The sequence below is a fragment of the Setaria italica genome, chromosome IX (assembly GCF_000263155.2).
Source record: "Setaria italica strain Yugu1 chromosome IX, Setaria_italica_v2.0, whole genome shotgun sequence".
Lineage (NCBI taxonomy): Eukaryota > Viridiplantae > Streptophyta > Magnoliopsida > Poales > Poaceae > Setaria > Setaria italica.
In genome coordinates this window covers 38,869,205-38,893,879 of record NC_028458.1, presented here as the reverse complement: position 1 = coordinate 38,893,879, position 24,675 = coordinate 38,869,205, and the positions used below count along the sequence as shown (strand labels likewise).

The window sequence follows — 24,675 nt, the reverse complement described above, 5'->3', positions numbered from 1 at the left end:
AGTTTTGCCTCCTCAACAACATAGAATTCCTAATATGGAAGATATGATATTAGTTAGAGGTCATTCGAGATATCGTGGTGCTAAATTAGTGAGTTACTACCATCATTTTCATCATGGAATTTTCAATGTTGTGATTGATCAAGTTTATTGTGAGTTAAACAATCGATTTCTAGAAAGATCAACTCAACTCTTGAGATGTGTTGCTTGTCTTGATCCGAGGGATTCTTTTGCCAACTTTGAAGTACAGAAGTTAGTTGAGCTTGCTAAGATTTATAAAGATGACTTCTGTGATTATGACTGCATAAAGCTTGCGGGTGACCTTCGTATATTCATTGATGAAGTTAGAAATGATGATAATTTTGACACTTGTATTGATCTTGGTAACCTTGCTGAGAAGATGGTTCAGACTGGAAGAGATACAGCTTTTCCTTTGGTGTATCGTCTCATTGAACTTGCATTGATTTTGCCGGTAGCAACAGCAACAGTTCAAAGAGCCTTCTATGCTATGAATATTATCAAGACTGAACGAAGAAATAAAATGAATGATGATTGGTTGAATAGTAGCATGATGTGCTATATTGAGCGAAATTTGTTTGCGTCGATTGAAGATGAAAAAATTCTAAAGCGTTTTCAAGGCTTAAGAAACTGTAAGATGAATTTGCCAAATGAGGGCTCAAGGTGTGTGTTGTTTACTTGTATTAGTCTATTTCAATACATAATGTTATCTTGCTTTATATAGGGCTGAGATGTTGAAAATTTTTATGTAGAATTGAGGACGTCGGAACAAGTGGAAGTGGTGTTAATTCATGAAGACATGTATGGTTCTTTTTTTGTCATGGAAGACTCTTAATTTGATACTTTTCTACCTTCAATGTTCTATGTATTGTTTGAGTCTATTGGTTGAATTGTGCTCTTTGAAAAATATGTTATATCTAATAGTGTATGTGTAACGACCTCAGTTAAAATCCTTCGCGTTAATCTTAATCCGAGTCCCTGATTCCCTATCTCAGTTTACCAAGTCTAAGTGCTCAACCTCCAGCTCGGTCCCGACCCCCTGTGATCCAACCCCTTGTCGTTTTTCCCCAGTTCCAACCCCGCCGACCCCAACCTACCGCTGGATCTTTCTAAGTCCTCCCACAACGCCTCCCTTCAATCTGAGCCGTGGACCACCGAGACTGACCGGTGGACCCACGAGATCTTTCTCCAAGATCTCCTGCGACAGGCGCACTCGAGTTGCATGCCCGCTTCAGAGTTCCCTAGCCGTGTGGCTCAACTCCTCCGACGCCCGCCGCTCCGCCTCGTCGCCGGCCACAACCGGATGGATTCTCGCGCCCCCTTCCCTAATCGCAGCGGAAGCTCCTCTGCTACCCTTTCTGCAGCACCTCGCCACCCGCGCCCATCATCACATCGGTAGATCCCGGCTGTAGAGCCCGATGCCGCCCGTCTTTTCCATCGCCCCTCCACAGTCGCGCCGCCCCGGTCCTCGCTACGCGACGATTCCTCCACCGCCAACCCAGACCACGGCAGCGACAGCTCCTTTTCCCACCCTGTCAGAGCTCCGCCCTGACAATCTGTTGCTCCGCGCTTGCCCATGCGACCGCAGCCGCCTGTCTTCTCACCTGTGCACCCTCGTTTCTAGCGCCATTTCCCCGGTCACTTCCATCAGATCCACCGCGCAACGACGCCCGCCTCCGCCAAATCTCAACCATCGGCAAACCCGCGCCTGCGCCGCCCTGTCATCGGTGCCCAATGACCGCCGGTGTCATACCCGAAGTCCTGCTCCACCGCCCTCGTCGCTCAATCGCCGCCCCGGCATCGCACTCCATCGCTTCTTCCCCGGCCTTCGCGCCGCTTCCCCCTTCTCTCTTCCGTGCAGCTATAAAAGGGAATGTCGGAGCCCCGCCGGAGTCCCCCTTCGCCATCGCTGCCCTCCCGCTTGCTCCCTGTTCGTGCTCACAGCGCCACCGCCTAAGTCTGAGGAACTCTCCTCTCCGCTCAAACACCACCTTCCCCAATCCACCAGCCACTGCTCCCCGTGCTGCACAAGAGCTTGCTTGTGGTCCACAAGAAGCACCGCCGCCGCCGGAGTACCACTGGACATCCTCGCTGCTGTCCCAAGCCTTAGTCTTTCCGCCTAAGCCTGTTCTTTCCCAACCCCAAGCCTCATCTGTAAGACGAAGGTAAGCTACCGACCCTTTGTTCGCCTCGTCCGACCCCTCCTATCCGCCCGACCCCGGTTCCGTCTCACCCGACCCTGTCTATTCTGCCGACCTTTCTCCACCTCGCCCGAGGGCTCGGCTGTATCTTTTTCCTTGTACCGAGGGTGTATGTGTAAAACTTGGGAACTTTTCAGCGTTAAGTCTGAGGACCCCTAGCACATCTATTCCTCTAGATTAAGGGTCAGATCATAAGTTCCTTCCCATCCGACCCTTGTATCTTGATCTCCACCAACTCAAGCGAACCTCCCCACCCTCCTGTAACTTGCCGCAAGTTTCTGGGCTCAAACTTGCAAGTGTTGCTGTTGAAATAACCGTCTAAATGCTAACCAATGCATTGCATTCGTGTAGAGCTGCGTCTCCCCGACGGCTTCTACGAGCTGCACCCGATGCCAGAAGACGAAGGTGTAGCCGAGCTCCTGCCTCCAGAAGCCGAAGCCGCCCAAGCAGAAGAGCAGCTTCCCTCCTCCTTGTTCGAAGGCAAGCCCCGGATGCATGAATCCCCTGTGTTTTACCAAACTTGCGCATGTCTTCTTTAACATGCTTGTGCATTTACGTATAGGAGTTGTTTGGAACCATAGATGCATAACTTAGCTCCCTTGATCTGAACACTAGCTGTTGGACCGAGTAGATGCTTTGCTCAAATAGGAAACGGTAAAAGCCGAGTGATTTCCTGTCACTCGCGAGTTGTAGGAGTTGGTTGTTTCCTCTTCTATTGCAACTATAAGGACGATGGACGGGGCAAGGTGTTGGGTAACTTTTTGGTGGTCGGTTGATCGCCCCGTCTGTCTATGAAACTTGCTAAGGCTCGACAGTGGTGGTGTTCGTGATCAAGTGTTTGAAAGTACTAATCTCATACCTAGTATGGGATGGGGAAGCCTAGTACCTGATTGAACTAGGGCGTGGCTTATACCCCTGCTGTCCCTGGAACGAGGTTCCCATGGTGCATCATGTGGGTGCAAGTGCGGTCACAGTACGGTAGAGACCGGGACTGTGGAGCATTGCATGCCAAGGGAAGTTTGGACCTGACATGCGCCTGGGAATTGATGGGGACGGCCGACACAGGAAGCGACCCTTGTGGTGCGCGGATGTCGTGAGATTAGGTTCGCCATGCATGGTTAAGAAACTCGAATCGATTCGTCTGCCTCTCACAGTTTGAGATTGCTTGATCGCTATGTCACCCTGAGTAATAAAGGAATCTGATGATGACATGGTCTTGATGATGTTATATATACCTTTTGGTTGGTTCTATGGTTGCTTAGAATAGGTTGCAAACTTAGACCGGATAATGAACTCAGAACCGGAGCTAAAACTTGAAAGTAGGGATACACCTAGCGCTTTTGGCAAACAAACCCCTCAGCCAAAGGGCCTTGCATGTCTAGAAGTGGTGGAGTAGCATACTCCCTGTCGGTTAAGTCTTGTTGAGCTTAGTAGCTCAGCCTTGTTGTGGCTCGTCTTTTTCAGGTGAAGTTGCTGCCTCTGAGCCCTCCTCTGTTGGCACTTGGCCGCCCCAACTCCCTCCGGGTTGGACGGTTGAGTGGGATCCCTCCTCGGACGGCGAGGAGAGGGATCGGTGACGTCCCGGTTGGCCTCACCAGGGATGTCCGACCCCGACGAGTTAGCTTCCGCTAGTTGTTTTACCTTCTGTTGTTTTTCTTCTGAACCTTGTAAACTCTGATGTTGTTTTATGGCCAAACCAAATGGTTAATTTGTTAACTCAGTGGACTTGTTGTTTTCTCTGGAACCGCTCACCTTCGTGTGAGTTTGCTATTCGGTCCTGTTTAAGTGGTTAAATCGGATGAAATCCGACGGCACTTCGTGTTTACTTGGTTAAGGCATGAGAGTCGCATATCAGGCGGCTTAATCATGACTAATCAAGCAAATCCGAAGTGGATCCGCCACAGTATGGCTAGTAAGATTTTAAGCCTTATATTAGTTAGCCCGGGGCGGAGCCCGTTTTTGGATCCGCCACTGGGTAATAGTACTAAAGCTAATCTTCAGCCTCCGTACCGTCCCCACCCTCTCCATCCTCACCACCCAGGCCACTGACGACCTCCTCACCCACCGCGCACACTCGCTAGTCCTTTCACATCTTTCCCTAATCGCAATCTGCAACCTTGCCCTTCCCTAATCTCAATCTGCAACCTTGCCAGTAGCTCCGCCTTCGCCCACCAACAACTTTGCCCAACTGACTGTCCTTCGCCATCTCGCTCGACTAATTTTTTTTATCTTTTTTTAAAGATTCTCACAAATAGGCTTCTGGCAGAAACATTTCAAATCTGGACCCTTAGCTTAGCGCCATCCACACTGGCGCCAAGCTTCGTATTTTAACCAAGCTCGGTGCTAGAGGTTCTGGCACCTAGGTCGTTGCGTAGTTGGTGACGTGGACGCTGATATGGCAGGGGCTTGGCGCCAGTGAGGATGGCACCAAGCTAGGTGCTAGGGTGGATGGCGCCAAGCTTGGTGCCATAGATCTGGGCGCCAAGCTTTGCGCCATCCACCCTAGAGCCAAGCTTCGTATTTTAACCACACCCCTCCTTCCTGACCAAGCCTTCCTCTTCTTCTTTCTCCTCCCTCTCGGGTTTTTCTCTCCCCACTTCGCTCTACATCACGAATCGGCATATTGAACCTTGGAAACTTTGATTTGGTCCGTGAATCTTCGAGAACAAGGTATCCTTGCTCCCTCATAGTTTTTTTTCACGTTGATTCGGTATATATTAGTTGGATTTTTGAACTTAGATTTTCATGCAACCGTAGGATGTCGAGGCGTGCAAAAGCTAGGAAACCAAGGTAACCTCAGTGCACGTTGTTATGTTATGGGTTCATTGTTGTGGATCGAATGGGAAACCCTAGGTGTAGGTTTAATGTTAATTGCTTTCGGTTCTTACAACGAAAATGACTAAATTGTAGTTATGGCCGGATCACTGAAAATACCTTTGACCCATTGCCTCTGCCTAGTGGTGTTCCAGTGCCCATGTGCTTTTGCAGCGATCCTTGCAAGGTAGTCAACATATCCATAATGATCTCTTTCCACGGTGCCTCCATGATAGATGCTCACTAGGTTGTCCATCTAGTCCATACACATAACGACGCACAATTCCTTTAGTCCAACATAAATAAAGCATGCTAAATACAAGGTCTCTAATATGAAATAACTAACTAAATAGATATGTACTACTAACTAACTATATAACTATTTAACTAACTATCATACTAACTATATTATATGTAACTAACTATATATCTAACTATGTAAAGAAAATTACATATGAAGAAAATTCTATCTAACTATCTATCTAACTATTCTATCTAACAATTCTATCTACCTATCTAGATTCTATCTAACTATTCTACCTAACTATTCTATCTAACAATTCTACCTACCTATCTAACTAATAAGAAAATTACCTATCTAAATCACTACCTAAGTAACCATCTACCTAAGTATCTATCTAACTATCTATCTAAATATCTATGTACCTATGTAAATCACTATTAAGCTAACCAACTATTGTTAACTAAGAAGAAAATTAACTACCTTCGAGTGGAGTGGATGCGACCCGCGGAGGCGGGCGGCTCCAGCCTCGCGGGCGGCCGGCGTGGGCGGCTCCGGCGCGACGACGCTCGGGCGGGGCGGGGGCTAGTGCGGCCCTCCTATGGTGTGGCTCCGGCGCAGGCGGGGGGCCGGCGTGGCAACGCTCGGGCGGGGCAGGGTGGGGCGGGGGGTCAGCACGGGCGCCTATGATAGGGATCCGGAGCGGGCAGGGGGCCGGTGCAGGGGAGCGACACGGGTGGGACGGGAGGCAATGGCGGGCGGGGGACCGGGGCGGGCGAATCCGACGCGATGGACAACTACGGCACAGTGAGGGTCGGGCGGCGCAGCAACGGAGGGTGGGGAGGAGTCGAATGAGAGCAGGAAAGAGAGGTTGGGCCCCTGTGTAAGCCAGCTTGGCGCAAGGTTGCTGGCGCAAGCTTGGCGCTGTGGATCTTGGCGCCAAGCTTGGCGCCAGCCACCCTCACCAGCTATGCAACGACCTAGGCGCCAAACCTCCTGGCGTCGAGATGTTTAAGCTTGGCGCCAGCGGATCCAGATTTGATTTTAAAATGTTTCCACCTGGAGCGTATTTGGAACGTATTTGTGAGATTTTTTTTTAAAAAAAATCAGAAACAAAAAAGATGGCCCTCAACCCGCCCCTAGCAACGTACGGCACGTGTCTAACAACGAATGACCTGACTGGATATAAGGATAAGATCGATTCAGAGGGACAGAGTCGATATGTACACTTTCAAAATTCGAAATTTAATTAACAAGATTTCAAGAACAACCGCAGCTTGCACTGATTACGTTGTTCTTGCTAACACAAATATGATCATCAGTCCACGACGTTCTCACTGAAGAGCTTGAACTTGCCAGCATCGAGCGCGAGCTTCCGCACGGACGCCACGGCGCCGATGACGCCGACGCCGGTGAAGACGACCATGATGGCGACGTTGGCCAGGTACACGGGCGAGCGCCTGGGCGGCGCGAGCGCCATGTTGTACATGACGACGGGGAGGATGAAGTCGAGCGGGATGAATCCCACGGCGCCCACCACGCCGACGATGTCGTCGCCGAAGAAGGGCAGCGCCGCGGCGACGAGCGCGCACGCCGCGACGTACGCCGTCCGGAGCGCGACCCGGGGCGCCAGGTTCCGGCGCGAGAACCGCCCGTGCGCTACGTCCGCCGAGTTCTTCTCCATGATCTCGTACGCCACCTGCGAGTACACCAGCGCGATGGCGAGGAGCTGGAGGAGGACGAGGACGACGGCGACGCCCAGCAGCTAGCCACGTGGGCGCCAGGGACGGGCCTTCGTCCGGCATCAGGCTCTGCAGCACGTTGGACTGCACCTGGTTGCCGAACGCCCAGCAGCCGGTGATGGCCGGGAGGTAGAAGGTGAAGAACACCACCGCGTAGCACAGCACCAGGGCCTTGGTCATCTTCCCGGCGGCCGGCGAAGCCAGCGTGGCCTGGATTTCTGGCAGGATGCCGCTGCGGAAGACGGAGGCCAGGATGGAGATGGAGAGGAATGCGTTGAAGGTCTTCTCCGACTTGGACGAGCTCAGCGAGTAATCCTTCGCTGGAGCCTGGAGGGTCGCTCGACGCACCTGCTCGGATGCAGGCAGCCGAGACGAGGATGGTTTAGGCGAAGCTGAGGATGAGGGAGCCGAGGTTGATGTGCCGCAGCGAGTGGAACGACGGCAGCTGCGAGAGGAAGGCCAGCACCCACGGCCACGATGATGATGAAATGGTACAGCTTCAGCGGGCCGTGCGGTGCCAGGTCAGAGTACATTATCTGCATGCATATAAATATATGATGTGCAGAAAGGATACAGTGAGATGTGTACTGAGACCATCATCGATTGATATATGTTGATGCATGCCTCCAAAAACTGAAACTTGCATATTGACTGGGTTTCAATTTCGGAACATATACTACTAGAGTACTAGTAGAATCGAGCCGTTTTCAGACACAAGTTTATATAGCTGATTTGACACAGAATCATTCAAAGTATCAATCCTAGCTAGGTCACCATGACATGTTACTAGTACTGTATGACTCCAAAGCAGACAGCTCAAAGTCAACTCTCTTGGGATACGAGGTAGGCTACACTAGCGCAATTCAAAAATTCTACCGCGTATAACCAGGAAGAACTGCCGTATAAGGATCACGGGATTACCACTCGACGCACTACTGGTGCGGAAGATGTAGATATGCGTCGATGCAGTGAAGACGATCACGTAGTCGTACGTAGTCGATCAACGTAGTCATACGTAGTCGATCACGTCCAGCAGCTCCTTAGCAGCTCGTCCACGTGCAGCAAGATCACCTCCGGTGCCGCGGCTCGTCGTCGGCTCGTCGTGGCTCGTCGGTGGCTCGTCGGCGGCTCGTCCAAGTGCTGCAGGCGCAACACCTCCAAGGTATCCACACGTGCAGGGAGGAAGCGTCGCAAGCCGGACTGCTAGATCCGCGAGTTGCAACAGGCGAGGGCGTGGGAGGCGCGGCATGTGTGTTTCGCCAAAAAGGTGTAAACCCTAGGGCGCCCCCACCCCTCTATTTATAGAGGTTCCTGACGGGCCTCTGGATTCGAGGCCCATTAGTACTTCTAAACCTAATCCAACTCGGATCAGATCCGAATTGGGTTTCCAGCCCCTTAAGTGTGTGACCCTATGAGTTCGGATACGTATAGACATGGCCCGAGTACTCCTACTCAGCCCAATAGTCGGTAGCGGCCTCTAGCAAGACGTGCCAACTCCTATACGCACACGAAGATCATATCAGACGAACCATCACAACATAATATACATGCTATTCCCTTTGCCTCACGATATTTGGTCTCGCTTCAAGCCGACCGCTCTTTCTCGATCCTGTGATTCGGAATCCCTTTGTAGGTTAACTCTTAACCGTACGTAGCATGGCCATGCATTTTCGGATCCGATCACTTGAGGGGCCCAGAGATATCACTCTCAATCAGAGAGGGGCAAATCCCATCTTGATTGACCATGTCTCATAGCATGCTTCTTGACAAACCCGAAAACTACCTTTATAACTACCCTGTTACGGCGTAGCGTTTGATAGTCCCTAAGTAGGTCGATCCACATTTAGAATACATGCGACAATCTCAGGTCTAAGGACAAAGCGTATATGTTGTTTAAAGAGAGAACTACTTCTCGTGTTGGGTCAGTCCTAGCACACGTCTCCACATGTGTCCACATTATTAGTTCAACATCTCCATGTCCATGACTTGTGAAACATAGTCATCAACTAATACATGTGCTAGTCTAATATTCATGTGTGTCCTCACATGAACTCCGACTAGGGACAACTTTAGAAAATAACCATACAAGTAAAGAGTTTCACATACAATTCACATAATTGCAAATCAATTCAAGTAGCCTTCAATGGATATTCAATGAACACAACATACAAATCATGGATACAAAATGGAATATCATCATCTCTATGATTGCCTCTAGGGCATACCTCCAACAGTCTCCCACTTGCACTAGAGTCAATCTAGAAGGTACCTAATACCCATAGCTCTTACATGCGCATCATGCTTAGCCTGCGGGAGTGGTTTTGTCAACGGATCAGAAATGTTCAGATCCGTGTGTATTTTGCATATCTTGATCTCACCCTGGTTAACGAAGTCTCGAATGAGATGAAATCGCCGCATTACGTGTTTGTTCTTCTGGTGGTTCCTTGGCTCCTTTGCTTGCGCAATTGCCCCATTGTTATCACAATAGAGATTCAATGGGCTGGACGCATTCGGGAACACACCAAGCTCAATGAGGAAATTCCTTATCCAAACACCTTCCTTCGCGGCTTCCGAAGCCACGATGTACTCGGCTTCTGTCGTAGAATCGGCCACCGTCTCCTGCTTGGAACTCTTCCAACTAACAGCACCACCATTTAGCGTGAACACAAATCCTGATTGTGACTTTGAATCATCTCTGTCGGTTTGGAAACTAGCATCGGTGTAACCTGTTACAACGAGCTCCTCCTCACCTCCATAGACGAGGAACATATCTTTAGTCTTTCTCAAGTACTTAAGAATGTTTTTCACCGATGTCCAGTGACTCTCACCTGGATCAGATTGGTGCCTGCTTGTCATACTTAGCGCATATGAAACATCTGGGTGAGTACTTATCATTGCATACATGATAGATCCAATAGCCGAGGCATATGGCACTCTACTCATGCGATCCCGCTCATCAGGAGTCGAAGGACACTGAGTCTTGCTGAGATGTATGCCATGTGACATAGGCAAGAACCCTTTCTTTGCCTCTTCCATGCTGAACCGCTTCAACACTTTGTCAATGTAAGTATCTTGGCTTAAACCTATAAGCCTTCTCGATCTATCTCTATAGATCTTAATGCCCAGAATATATGCCGCTTCCCCTAAGTCCTTCATCGAAAAACTATTTTTCAGTGAAGTCTTTACGGACTCAAGCATAGGAATGTTATTTCCAATCAGTAATATGTCATCCACATATAAGATTAGAAATACTACAGAGCTCCCACTAACCTTCTTGTAAACACAAGACTCTTCTTCGTTCTTGGTGAAGTCAAACCCTTTGACCACTTCATCAAAACGAATGTTCCAACTCCTAGATGCTTGCTTCAATCCATAAATGGATCTCTGAAGCTTGCATACCTTTCCAGCATTTTTCGGACCGACAAAACCCTCGGGCTGTATCATATACACGTCCTCACCTAGGTTTCCATTCAGGAAAGCTGTCTTGACATCCATCTGCCATATCTCATAATCGAAATATGCGGCTATAGCTAGAATAATCCGAATGGACTTAAGCATCACTACGGGCGAGAAGGTCTCGTCGTAGTCAACTCCTTGAACTTATCGAAAACCTTTTGCGACAAGTCGTGCTTTATAGATGTGAACATTTCCATCCATGTCCTTTTTCTTCTTATAGATCCACTTGCACTCTATGGCTTTAACACCATCAGGCGGGTCAACCAAGTTCCAAACTTGATTGTCTCCCATGGACTCTATTTCGGATTGCATGGCACTCTGCCATTTTTCGGAGTCTGGGTCCATCATTGCTTCTGCATATGTCGCAGGCTCATCATTGTTCAACAATAATATTTCTCGCATTTCGCGGAGCCTTGCTGACCTTCGTGGTTGTGGCGGTGCTTCTCTTGCCATGGGTATCTCAACTTGTTCTGCTACATTAGCGTCACTCATTGGTTCTTGCCCGATCGGCTCATCTTGAACTTCTTCAAGATGCACTGTCTTTCTACTCTTTTCTCCTTTGAGAAACTCTTTCTCTAGGAAAACCCCGTTCCGAGCGACAAACACTTTGCCTTCTGATCGGTTGTAGAAATAATATCCCAAAGTTTCCTTTGGATATCCCACGAAAATGCACTTATCCGACTTGGGTGTGATCTTGTCCGACTGAAGTCCCTTGACGAAGACTTCACATCCCCAAATCTTTAGAAAAGACAAACTGGGAACCTTTCCAGTCCATATCTCATATGGTGTCTTAACTACGGATTTAGATGGTACCCTATTAAGTGTGAAAGCTGCTGTTTCTAGAGCGTATCCCCAAAATGACAACGGTAGGTCTGACTGACTCATCATTGATCGAACCATGTCTAACAAAGTTCGATTACGTCGCTCGGGCACACCGTTTCTCTGAGGTGTTCCAGGCGGCGTAAGTTGTGGAACAATTCCGCAACTCTTTAGATGATTGCTAAACTCGTGGCTCAAATACTCACCTCCACGATCAGATCATAAGGCCTTAATTTTCTTGCCACGCTGATTTTCAACTTCATTCTGAAATTCCTTGAACTTTTCAAAGGTTTCAGACTTCTGCCTCATCAAGTAGACATAGCCATATCTACTAAAATCATCAGTGAAAGTTATGAAGTATTGGAATCCTCCTCTAGCCATCGTGCTCATTGGTCCGCATACATCACTATGTACAAGTTCCAACAAGTCTACTGCTCTCTCAGGAAATCCTGTGAAAGGCGTCTTGGTCATCTTGCCTAGCAAGCAAGCCTCACATGTCTCATATGATTCAAAATCAAACGAAGTTAGAAGTCCATCAGAATGGAGCTTCTTCATGTGCTTTTCACTTATATGACCCAAACGACAATGCCACAAGTAGGTAGGACTCAAATCATTAGGCCGAGACCTTTTAGCACTTACATTACAGACAGGTAAACCATCAAGATTTAAAACAAATAATCCATTCATAATGGGTGCAAAAGCCATAAACATATTATTCTTAGAGATCACACAACCATTGTTTTCACTCGCAAATGAATAACCATCCTTTATCAAGCACGAAGGAGACAAAATGTTTCGACTTAAACTAGGAACAAAATAACAATTATTCAACTCCATAATAAATCCTGACGGGAGGTGGAGTTGCATCGTCCCGACGGTCAATGCAGCAACTCTTGCATTATTGCCCACACGGAAATCAACTTCTCCTCTTTCCACACTTCTACTTCTTATCATTCCCTGCATCGAATTGCAAATATGAGCAACCGATCCGGTATCAAATTGTTGGAGGTATGCCCTAGAGGCAATCATAGAGATGATGATATTCCATTTGTATCCATGATTTGTATATTGTGTTCATTGAATATCCATTAAACGCTACTTGAATTGATTTGCAATTATGTGAATTGTATGTGAAACTCTTTACTTGTATGGTTATTCTAAAGTTGTCCCTAGTCGGAGTTCATGTGAGGACACACATGAATATTAGACTAGCACATGTATTAGTTGATGACTATGTTTCACAAGTCATGAACATGGAGATGTTGAACTAATAATGTGGACACATGTGGAGACATGTGTTAGGACTGACCCAACACGAGAAGTAGTTCTCTCTTTAAACAACATATACGCTTTGTCCTTAGACCTGAGATTGTCGCATGTATTCTAGATGTGGATCGACCTACTTAGGGGCAATCAAACGCTACGCCGTAACAGGGTAGTTATAAAGGTAGCTTTTGGGTTTGTCAAGAAGCATGCTATGAGACATGGTCAATCAAGATGGGATTTGCCCCTCTCTGATTGAGAGTGATATCTCTGGGCCCCTCGAGTGATCGGATCCGAAAATGCATGGCCATGCTACGTACGGTTAAGAGTTAACCTACAAAGGGATTCCGAATCACAGGATCGAGAAAGAGCGGTCGACTTGAAGCTAGACCAAATATCGTGAGGCAAAGGGAATAGCATGTATATTATGTTGTGATGGTTCGTCTGATATGAACTTCGTATGCGTATAGGAGTTGGCACATCTTGCTAGAGGCCGCTACCGACTATTGGGCCGAGTAGGAGTACTCGGGCCATGTCTATACGTATCCGAACCCATAGAGTCACACACTTAAGGGGCTGGAAGCCCAATTCGGATCTGATCCGAGTTGGATTAGGTTTAGGAGTACTAATGGGCCTCGGATCCAGAGGCCCATCAGGAACCTCTATAAATAGAGGGGTTGGGGCGCCCTAGGGTTTACACCTTTTGGCTGAACACACTTGCCGCGCCTCCCACGCCCTCGCCTGTTGCAACTCGCGGATCTAGCAATCCGGCTTGCGACGCTTCCTTCCTGCACGTGTGGATACCTTGGAGGTGTTGCGCCTGCAGCACTTGGACGAGCCATCGACGAGCCACGACGAGCCGACGACGAGCCGCGGCACCGGAGGCGATCTTGCTGTGCACGTGGACGAGCTGCTGAGGAGCTGCTGGACGTGATCGACTACGTTGATCGACTACGTACGACTACGTGATCGTCTTCACTGCATCGACGCATATCTACATCTTCCGCACCAGTAGTGCGTCGAGTGGTAATCCCGTGATCCTTATACGGCAGTTCTTACTGGTTATACGCGGTAGAAATTTTGATTTGCGCTAGCGTAGCCTACCTCGTATCCCAACAGTGGTATCAGAGCCGTAGCTGCTTAGTTTTGAATTCGGGATATGTGCATATGGAGATATGCGAGTTCTCTGTTTGATCTATGTCCTGATTTCGTGCCCTTGCTGCAATGGTAGTGTAACGACATACTCCTACCGGTCGGTTTCCGCCATCGGAGTTAAGTGATACACGTAAATCCAGTTGCAGTGAGGGAAGATTAATATGATTGGTCAAATCGAGATCCAGGGTCATACGCCAGGCGCATTAGATGTGCAATAGTAGATAGGATCTACTGCCGGGGTCAGGATTTTGCCGTATGCGCATGCTTCGGTAAATCAGCCGTAACTTTTCGGTACGATCTCGGATTGGGGCGATTTCTATACAAAAATTGATCTACAGAAAAAGTTACACATGAATTTCAACGGCTTTGCCGTTTTCGGCGAAATTAAATTTGCCAAATTCGGCTTGGAAGATGGAGTTTCGGGCCTCCGAAGTTTGGAACGTTAGGACGCCTAACTCTCTTTTGCAGGATGTATGTATGTATCTTGTGATCAGTATGGCCCCCTTGTGTATGTGATGCATGTGTGTAACTCATTCGTGACCTGCGTGTCGCACGTACGGCAACATGGCTGGAGCCATATGTGTTCTCACTTTATTGTATTTAATGGTCTGCGTACCAATCTGTGATGATCCAAGCAACTATGTAATCTTCATTACTAGCTTCTTTACTAGCTATTAGGTGTAATAGCATGTTCTAGTTCTTGGAGGACTCATCACCAGGAGGATGGCGCACATGGAACATGGAGATGGAGATCGCCATGGTGAACAGGTTCTATGGAGATGGAGATCACCATATGAAAACGGGCCATACTGTGTCACAACTATGTGAATGCTATTCTATTTATGTTTTACTTTCTGCATGCTGTGATGTTAGAAGTAGAACGATCCCTCACAAAGTTTAAGTTAGTATGCCCTCCCAACTAAAACTTGCACCGTCCCATGTCTTGTACAATTAGTGGTGGGTCTATGAAATTAGGGTGCCACTAGTTTTCCTTGACTAGACGGGTTTGTGTCGGAGACTTACATGCATAAGGGTTGGTTTGCTTAACAAGGTTATCTTAACGGTTAAGGACCTTGGGGCATAAAGGTTGGACGCCGAGACATAGAGATGTCACCCAACAACAGGAGTCATATGTGATATGATTAGCAAAAGTTGCTTACCGATCTACCTCATTTGCTAGCGGTGATGCTAAAGCTCACTAGTAGACTTGTTAGTTGTGGATCCTGAATCACTAAGTTTCAATAGAGGGATATTGATTTTAGTGGGAGTAGATTCTGTTAAAATAGTTTAATGTAATTTGCTCTATCATGGATACGTTTGTCTTAGTGTATTTTGCATTACTTTTGTTGTAGATTAAATGGCACCTAGCAACACCACCACATCGTTTGCTTTGCGTTCGGTCCTTGAGAAGGACAAGTTGAATGGAACAAACTACTCGGATTGGATCCGCAACCTGAGAATTGTTCTCAGGGCTGAGAAAAAGGAAGATGTTCTAGACAACCCACTACCAGAAGAACCTGCTGAGGATGCACCCGCTGCTGCTAAGAATGCTTACAAGAAAGCATGTGATGCTAACCTTGAAGTAAGCTGCCTTATGCTTGCTTGCATGGAACCCGAGCTGCAGATGCAGTTCGAAACAAACCATGAGGCGCACGATATGATCGTGGCGCTTAGAGACATGTTCCAAACACAGGCCAGGACTGAAAGGTTCAATGTGTCTAAGGCCTTTGTTGAGAGCAAGCTAGCAGAAGGCGCAGCAGTAGGACCACACGTAATCAAGATGGTTGGTTACACTCAACGGTTGGAGAAGCTAGGCTTCCCACTGGGCCAAGAGTTGGCCACTGATTTCATTCTTTCGTCTCTTCCGCCTAGCTATGGGAACTTCATCTCGAACTACCATATGCATGAGACGGAGAAGGGTCTGAATGAGCTGTGTGGCATGCTTAAAACAGCAGAGGCTGACATAAAGAAAACCGCTAGTACCAGCCATGTGATGGCGATACAGAACAAGCCCAGCTTTAAGAAGAAGGGCAATTCTTGGAAGAAGAAGGGCAAGGCTGGAACATCCAAGCCAAACCCACCGCCCAAGGTTAAAGCTGGACCTGGACCTGCTCCAGATAAAGAGTGCTTTTACTGTCATGAACTTGGTCACTGGAAGAGAAACTGCAAGCACTACCTAGCTTCGTTGAAGAACGGCGGAAGTAAGAGTACTTCTACCTCAGGTACGCTTGTTGTTTATGTTATAGACAACATATTTCTCGCTGATACAGTTATTAATTCTTGGGTATTTGATACCGGATCGGTTGCTCATATTTGCAATTCGATGCAGGGAATGATAAGAAGTAGAAGCGTGGAAATAGGAGAAGTTGATTTCCGCGTGGGCAATAATGCAAGAGTTGCTGCTTTGACCGTCGGGACGATGCAACTCCACCTCCCGTCAGGATTTATTATGGAGTTGAATAATTGTTATTTTGTTCCTAGTTTAAGTCGAAACATTTTATCTCCTTCATGTTTGATGAAGGATGGTTATTCATTTGCGAGTGAAAACAATGGTTGTGTGATCTCTAAGAATAATATGTTTATGGCTTTTGCACCCATTGTGAATGGATTGTTTGTTTTAAATCTTGATGGTTCACCTGTCTGTAATGTAAGTGCTAAAAGGCCTCGGCCTAATGATTTGAGTCCTACCTACTTGTGGCATTGTCGTTTGGGTCATATAAGTGAAAAGCGCATGAAGAAGCTCCATTCTGATGGACTTCTAACTTCGTTTGATTTTGAATCATACGAGACATGTGAGGCTTGCTTGCTAGGCAAGATGACTAAGACGCCTTTCACAGGATTTCCTGAGAGAGCAGTAGACTTGTTGGAACTTGTACATAGTGATGTATGCGGACCAATGAGCACGACGGCTAGAGGAGGATTCCAATACTTCATAACTTTCACTGATGATTTTAGTAGATATGGCTATGTCTACTTGATGAGGCACAAGTCTGAAACCTTTGAAAAGTTCAAGGAATTTCAGAATGAAGTTGAAAATCAGCGTGGCAAGAAAATTAAGGCCTTACGATCTGATCATGGAGGCGAGTATTTGAGCCATGAGTTTAGCAATCATCTAAAGAGTTGCGGAATTGTTCCACAACTTACGCCGCCTGGAACACCTCAGAGAAATGGTGTGCCCGAGCGACGTAATCGAACTTTGTTAGACATGGTTCGATCAATGATGAGTCAGTCGGACCTACCGTTGTCATTTTGGGGATACGCTCTAGAAACAGCAGCTTTCACACTTAATAGGGTACCATCTAAATCCGTAGTTAAGACACCATATGAGATATGGACTGGAAAGGTTCCTAGTCTGTCTTTTCTAAAGATTTGGGGATGTGAAGTGTTTGTCAAGCGACTTCAGTCGGACAAGATCACACCCAAGTCGGATAAGTGCATTTTCGTGGGATATCCAAAGGAAACTTTGGGATATTATTTCTACAACCGATCAGAAGGCAAAGTGTTTGTCGCTCGGAACGGGGTTTTCCTAGAGAAAGAGTTTCTCAAAGGAGAAAAGAGTGGAAAGACAGTGCATCTTGAAGAAGTTCAAGATGAGCCAATCGGGCAAGAATCAATGAGTGATGCTAACGTAACAGAACAAGTTGAGATACCCATGGCAAGAGAAGCACCGCCACAACCACGAAGGTCAGCAAGGCTCCGCGAAATGCGAGAAATATTATTGTTGGACAATGATGAGCCTGCGACATATGCAGAAGCAATGATGGACCCAGATTCCGAAAAATGGCAGAGTGCCATGCAATCCGAAATAGAGTCCATGGGAGACAATCAAGTTTGGAACTTGGTTGACCCGCCTGATGGTGTTAAAGCCATAGAGTGCAAGTGGATCTATAAGAAGAAAAAGGACATGGATGGAAATGTTCACATCTATAAAGCACGACTTGTCGCAAAGGTTTTCGACAAGTTCAAGGAGTTGACTACGACGAGACCTTCTCGCCCGTAGTGATGCTTAAGTCCATTCGGATTATTCTAGCTATAGCCGCATATTTCGATTATGAGATATGGCAGATGGATGTCAAGACAGCTTTCCTGAATGGAAACCTAGCTGAGGACGTGTATATGATACAGCCCGAGGGTTTTGTCGGTCCGAAAAATGCTGGAAAGGTATGCAAGCTTCAGAGATCCATTTATGGATTGAAGCAAGAATCTAGGAGTTGGAACATTCGTTTTGATGAAGTGGTCAAAGGGTTTGACTTCACCAAGAACGAAGAAGAGTCTTGTGTTTACAAGAAGGTTAGTGGGAGCTCTGTAGTATTTCTAATCTTATATGTGGATGACATATTACTGATTGGAAATAACATTCCTATGCTTGAGTCCGTAAAGACTTCACTGAAAAATAGTTTTTCGATGAAGGACTTAGGGGAAGCGGCATATATTCTGGGCATTAAGATCTATAGAGATAGATCGAGAAGGCTTATAGGTTTGAGCCAAGATACTTATATTGACAAAGTGTTGAAGCGGTTCAGCATGGAAGAGGCAAAGAAAGGGTTCTTGCCTATGTCACATGGCATACATCTCAGCAAGACTCAGTGTCCTTCGACTGCTGATGAGCGGGATCGCATGAGTAGAGTGCCATATGCCTCGGCTATTGGATCTATCATGTATGCAATGATAAGTACTCGCCCAGATGTTTCATATGCGCTAAGTATGACAAGCAGACACCAATCTGATCCAGGTGAGAGTCACTGGACAGCGGTGAAAAACATTCTTAAGTACTTGAGAAGGACTAAAGATATGTTCCTCGTCTATGGAGGTGAGGAGGAGCTCGTTGTAACAGGTTACACCGATGCTAGTTTCCAAACCGACAGAGATGATTCAAAGTCACAATCAGGATTTGTGTTCACGCTAAATGGTGGTGCTGTTAGTTGGAAGAGTTCCAAGCAGGAGACGGTGGCCGATTCTACGACAGAAGCCGAGTACATCGCGGCTTCGGAAGCCGCGAAGGAAGGTGTTTGGATAAGGAATTTCCTCATTGAGCTTGGTGTGTTACCGAATGCGTCCAGCCCATTGAATCTCTACTGTGATAACAATGGGGCAATTGCGCAAGCAAAGGAGCCAAGGAACCACCAGAAGAACAAACACGTAATGCGGCGATTTCATCTCATTCGAGACTTCGTTAACCGGGGTGAGATCAAGATATGCAAAATACACACGGATCTGAACATTTCTGATCCGTTGACAAAACCACTCCCGCAGGCTAAGCATGATGCGCATGTAAGAGCTATGGGTATTAGGTACCTTCTAGATTGACTCTAGTGCAAGTGGGAGACTGTTGGAGGTATGCCCTAGAGGCAATCATAGAGATGATGATATTCCACTTGTATCCATGATTTGAATATTGTGTTCATTGAATATCCATTAAAGGCTACTTGAATTGATTTGCAATTATGTGAATTGTATGTGAAACTCTTTACTTGTATGGTTATTCTAAAGTTGTCCCTAGTCGGAGTTCATGTGAGGACACACATGAATATTAGACTAGCACATGTATTAGTTGATGACTATGTTTCACAAGTCATGGACATGAAGATGTTGAACTAATAATGTGGACACATGTGGAGACATGTGTTAGGACTGACCCAACACGAGAAGTAGTTCTCTCTTTAAACAACATATACGCTTTGTCCTTAGACCTGAGATTGTCGCATGTATTCTAGATGTGGATCGACCTACTTAGGGGCTATCAAACGCTACGCCGTAACAGGGTAGTTATAAAGGTAGCTTTCAGGTTTGTCAAGAAGCATGCTATGAGACATGGTCAATCAAGATGGGATTTGCCCCTCTCTGATTGAGAGTGATATCTCTGGGCCCCTCGAGTGATCGGATCCGGAAATGCATGGCCATGCTACGTACGGTTAAGAGTTAACCTACAAAGGGATTCCGAATCACAGGATCGAGAAAGAGCGGTCGGCTTGAAGCTAGACCAAATATCGTGAGGCAAAGGGAATAGCATGTATATTATGTTGTGATGGTTCGTCTGATATGATCTTCGTGTGCGTATAGGAGTTGGCACGTCTTGCTAGAGGCCGCTGCCGACTATTGGGCCGAGTAGGAGTACTCGGGCCATGTCTATACGTATCCGAACCCAAAGGGTCGCACACTTAAGGGGCTGGAAGCCCAATTCGGATTTGATCCGAGTTGGATTAGGTTTAGGAGTACTAATGGGCCTCGGATCCAGAGGCCCATCAGGAACCTCTATAAATAGAGGGGTGGGGGCGCCCTAGGGTTTACACCTTTTGGCTGAACACACTTGCCGCGCCTCCCACGCCCTCGCCTGTTGCAACTCGCGGATCTAGCAATCCGGCTTGCGACGCTTCCTCCCTGCACGTGTGGATACCTTGGAGGTGTTGCGCCTGTAGCACTTGGACGAGCCGCCGACGAGCCACGACGAGCCGACGACGAGCCGCGGTACCAGAGGCGATCTTGCTGTGCACGTGGACGAGCTGCTGAGGAGCTGCTGGACGTGATCGACTACGTACGACTACGTGATCGTCTTCACTGCACCGACACATATCTACATCTTCCGCACCAGTAGTGCGTCGAGTGGTAATCCCGTGATCCTTATACGGCAGTTCTTCCTGGTTATACGCGGTAGAAAATTTTGATTTGCGCTAGTGTAGCCTACCTCGTATCCCTACAGGTTCTAGCAACGTCTCCTATCCGAACGTGGTTAGCAACCTGCAGAAAACACCACACACGAACCTTTCGTGCCAGCACCCACGAAAGCATTCCCAAATATTACCGCTCACTATAGGAACGGCACCCATGTGTTTAAGGCTGCATGGACAGCACTCAACCGTGGAAATAGGTTCCCTTCGAATGGAACCATATAACCCTTCGCATACTCGCGATGCGGGATCGGCGCACGTATGACAAAACGTGGCGAAACAACCATGCTGATAGGTTCGTTGGAATCGAACCGTACCAACCTTCGTATGGAACACATACGGAACCTGCGCACGTGTAATAGACGTTGGCAAAAACAACCGCGAAGATAGGGTCCTTTGAATGGAGCTCCTTATCAACCCTCGCATGCTCGCGATGCGGAACTCGGCACACGTATAATAGACGTGGCGAAGTGCTGGAAGGGTTAGCAAAATAACCAAATATTTATTAGTCACCTAAAACAACCCCAAAATCCCCTAGGGCCTCTCGCACTAAGTCATCCTTAACGATCGTACGAGATTTTCAAAAGTTTCTTGCAACTTTTATCCTTTTCAAAGAAGTGTTTAGGGCTTGTTGGGTTCTCTGAAACACTAAACACGGCTCTGATACCAGCTGTGGCGGAACCACCTCGGATTAGCTTGATTAAGCAGGGTTAAGCCGCCTAACATGCGACGCTCCTGCCTAAACCGAGTTAATACGAAGTGCCGTCAGATTTCATCCGATTTAACCACTTAAACAGGATCAAGTTCAGCAAACCCACACGAAGGTGAGTGGTTACAGAGAATACAACAAGTCCACTGAGTTGAACAAGTTTTACCCATTTAGTTCGGCCCTAAAATCCAACATCGGAGTTTTACAAGTTTTCAGGAAGCAACAGAGAAAACACTAGCGGAAGACTTCGTTGGGGTCGGACATCCCTGGTGAGGCCAACCGGGACATCACTGGCTCCTCTCCTCGCCGTCCGAGGAAGGATCCCACTCGACCGTCCAGCCTGGCGAGAGCTGGGGCGGCCAAGCACCAACTAGAGAGGGGTCGGAAGCAGCAACTTCACCTGAAAAACAGGAGCCACAACAAGGCTGAGCTACTAAGCTCAACAAGACTTAACCGATAGGAGTAAGGGCTACTCCTCCTTCTAGACATGCAAGCTGTTTGGCTGAGGGGTTTGTTTGCCAAAAGCACTAAGTAAAACCCTATTTTCAAGTTTTAGCTCTGGTTCTAGGTTCGTTTACCAGTCTAGGTTGTGCCACCTATTCTAAGCATCATAGAACCAAGCAAGATGTGTAGATATAACAACAAACATTGCCATCATCAGATTCCTCATTTACTCAGAGTGACATAGCGATGAAGCAATCTCAAACTGTGAAAGGCAGACGAATCGATTCGAGTTCTTTAACCATGCATGGTGAACCTAGCCTCACGACATCCGCGCACCCGGAGGTCGCTTCCTGTGTCGGCCTTCCCCATCAATCTCCTAACCCGTGTCGGGCCCATTTCCTTTGGTGCAAGGTTCCATAGACCCGGCCTCTGCCGTTCTGTGACCACGCTTGCCACCACGTGCGACAACCAGCAGGGGAAACTCCGTTCCAAGAATAATGGGGCGACCGCTCACGTCTAGGTTCAATCCGGTACTAGGCTTCCTCATCCCATACTAAGTATGAGGCTAGTACTTTCAAACACTTGATCACGAACACCACCACTGTCGAGCCTTAGCAAGATTTCATAGACAGACGGGGCAACCATCCGACCACCAAAAAGTTACCAAAACCCTGCCCCGTCCATCATCCTTATAGTTATAACAGGAGAGTAAACATGCAACTGCTACAACTCGCGAGTGACAGGAAATCACTTGACTTTTACCGTCTCCTAGTTAAGCAATGCAGCTACTCGGTCCAACAGCTAGTGCTCAGATCACTGGGATAACTAAGTCATGCATCTAGGTTTTCACACAACTCCTATACGTAAATGCACAAGCATGTTACAGAAGGCATGTGCAAGTCTGGCAAAACACGTAGGATTTTCATGCAACCGGGGCTTGCCTTCAAGCAAGGAGGACGGGAACTGCTCGACTTCGGGGGCGACTTCAGCTTCGGAGGACAGGAGCTCGGCTACAGCTTCTCCTTCTGGCGCCGGGTGAAGCTCGTAGAAGCCGTCGGTAAGGTGCAGCTCTACACGAATGCAATGCAAGGGTTAGCATAGACGGTTATTTCAACAGCAACACTGGCTCACCTGAGCCCAGAAACTTGCGACAAAGAGCAGGAGGTTATGGTGGTTCGAGAGAGCTGATGATGATCAAGAGGTAAGGGTAGGAAAGGAACTAGTGGTCTGATCCTTGAACTAGAGGATGTGATAAACTGGGGGTCCTTAGACGCAAGCGCTGAAGGGTTCCCAAGTTTTACACATACACCCTCGAGTTGAAGAAAAAGATCACAGCCAAGCCCTCGGGCGAGGCGGATAAGGGTCGGCGGAACAGATAGGATCGGGCGAGACGGAACCGGGGTTGGGCGGATAGGAGGGGTCGGGCGAGGGGGACAGGGGTCGGCAACTCACCTTCTTCCTGAAAGGAAAGCTTGGGGTCGGAAAGAAGCGGACTTGGGCGGAGGGACTACGGTTTGAACAGAAGCTAAGACCGGCAATGCTCCGGCGGCGGCGCTGCTTCTTGCGGATCACAAGAGAGCTTTTACGCAGTACGGAGGAGCAAGCTGCTGGGTGACTTGGAGAAAACTGAGAGAGAATCTGAGAGAAGAACTCCTCAAGAACTGGGTGGGTGGCGCTAGGAGCTTGAGCAGAGAGCGAGAGAAGGGCTGAAGGCAACAAGGGCGGAGGAAACTTCGGCGATGGGGGCATTCCTTTTATAGCTGCTGGAGCAGAGGAAAGGAAATGGCGCGGAGAGAGAGAAGGGGAGCGGCGCGAAGGCCGGGGAGAGGCATTGGAGTGCTCTGCCGGGGCGGCGATTGAGCGAAGAGGGCGGTGGTGCAGAACTCCGGGGGTGACGCCAGCGATCATTGCGTTCTGCCGTCAGGGCGGCGTAGGAGCGGGTAGACTGGTGGTTGAGGTTTGGCGGAAAGTGGGCGTCATCGTGCGGAAGATTTGATAGAAGCGACCGGCTTAACGGCGCTAGAATCGAGGGCGCACAGGTGAGAAGACAAGCGGACGCGGGCGCGGGGGAGAGCGCAGAACAACAGATTGTCGGGCGGCTTCTGATAGAGCGGGGGAAAGGAACTGTCGCGGCTGCGGTCGGGGTTGGCGGTGGAGGAATCGTCGTGTAGCGGCGACCAGGCGGCACGACTGTGGCTGAAGGGACGGAAAAGACGGGCGACATCGGGCTCTGGGGCTGGGATCTGGCGGCGTGATGATGGGCACGGGAGGCGAGGCTCTGCAGAAAGGGGTGCAGAGGGCTTCCGCTACCATTGGGGAAAAGGGGGTGCGGGAACCCACTCGGTCGCTGGCCAGAGACAAAACTGAGCGGCGGCGTCGGAGAAGACGAGCCACGCGGTAGGAAGACTCTGAAGCAGTCATGCAACTCGAGTGCGGCTGTCGCGAGGGATCTGGAAAAGATCTCACGGGTCCACCGGTGGATAGATCGGACGGGTGAGGAAGATTAGCAGAATCCGACGGTGGGCTGAGCTTGCCGGGGTCGGGAGAGGAGCGAAGCGGGAAGGGGTCGGATCTCAGGGGTCGGGACCAGGCGGATAGCTGAGCACTTAGGCGCGGTCAAGCAAGACAGATGGCTAGGATCAAGGGCTCTGATCAAGACTAACTCGGGAAGGTTTAAGGGTCGGTCGTTACAGCAGGCTAATCATTGATGGTTACGAACAACAATGCTCATAGATTAAAGATCTCTTGTCTATCCTCATCCCACACACGTACACCTTCTTCCTTCCAGAGCTGTAAAAGGTCATCAACCAACGGTCTTAGGTACACGTCAATGTCGTTGCCGGGTTGTTTTGGGCCTTGGATAAGCGCCGGCATCATAATGAACTTCCGCTTCATGCACAGCCAAGGAGGAAGGTTGAACATACATAAGGTCACAGGCCAAGTACTATGGCCACTACTCAACTCACCGAATGGATTGAATCCATCAGTACTTAAACCAAACCTTATGTTCCTTGCTTCACTTTCAAAGTCCGGGAATGCTCTATCAATTGATCTCCACTGGGCCCCATCTGCGGGGTGTCTCAGCATCTCATCTTTCTTACGGTCTTCTTTGTGCCATCGCATCAACTTAGCATTCACCTTGTTCCTGAAC

At 48.2% G+C, this 24,675-nt stretch overlaps 1 pseudogene; it reads right to left on the bottom strand.

Annotated features, from left to right (window-relative positions):
• Positions 1-6,493: 6,493 nt before the first annotated feature.
• Positions 6,494-7,631, bottom strand: LOC101780799 (annotated as a pseudogene).
• Between the last annotated feature and the right edge of the window lie 17,044 nt (positions 7,632-24,675).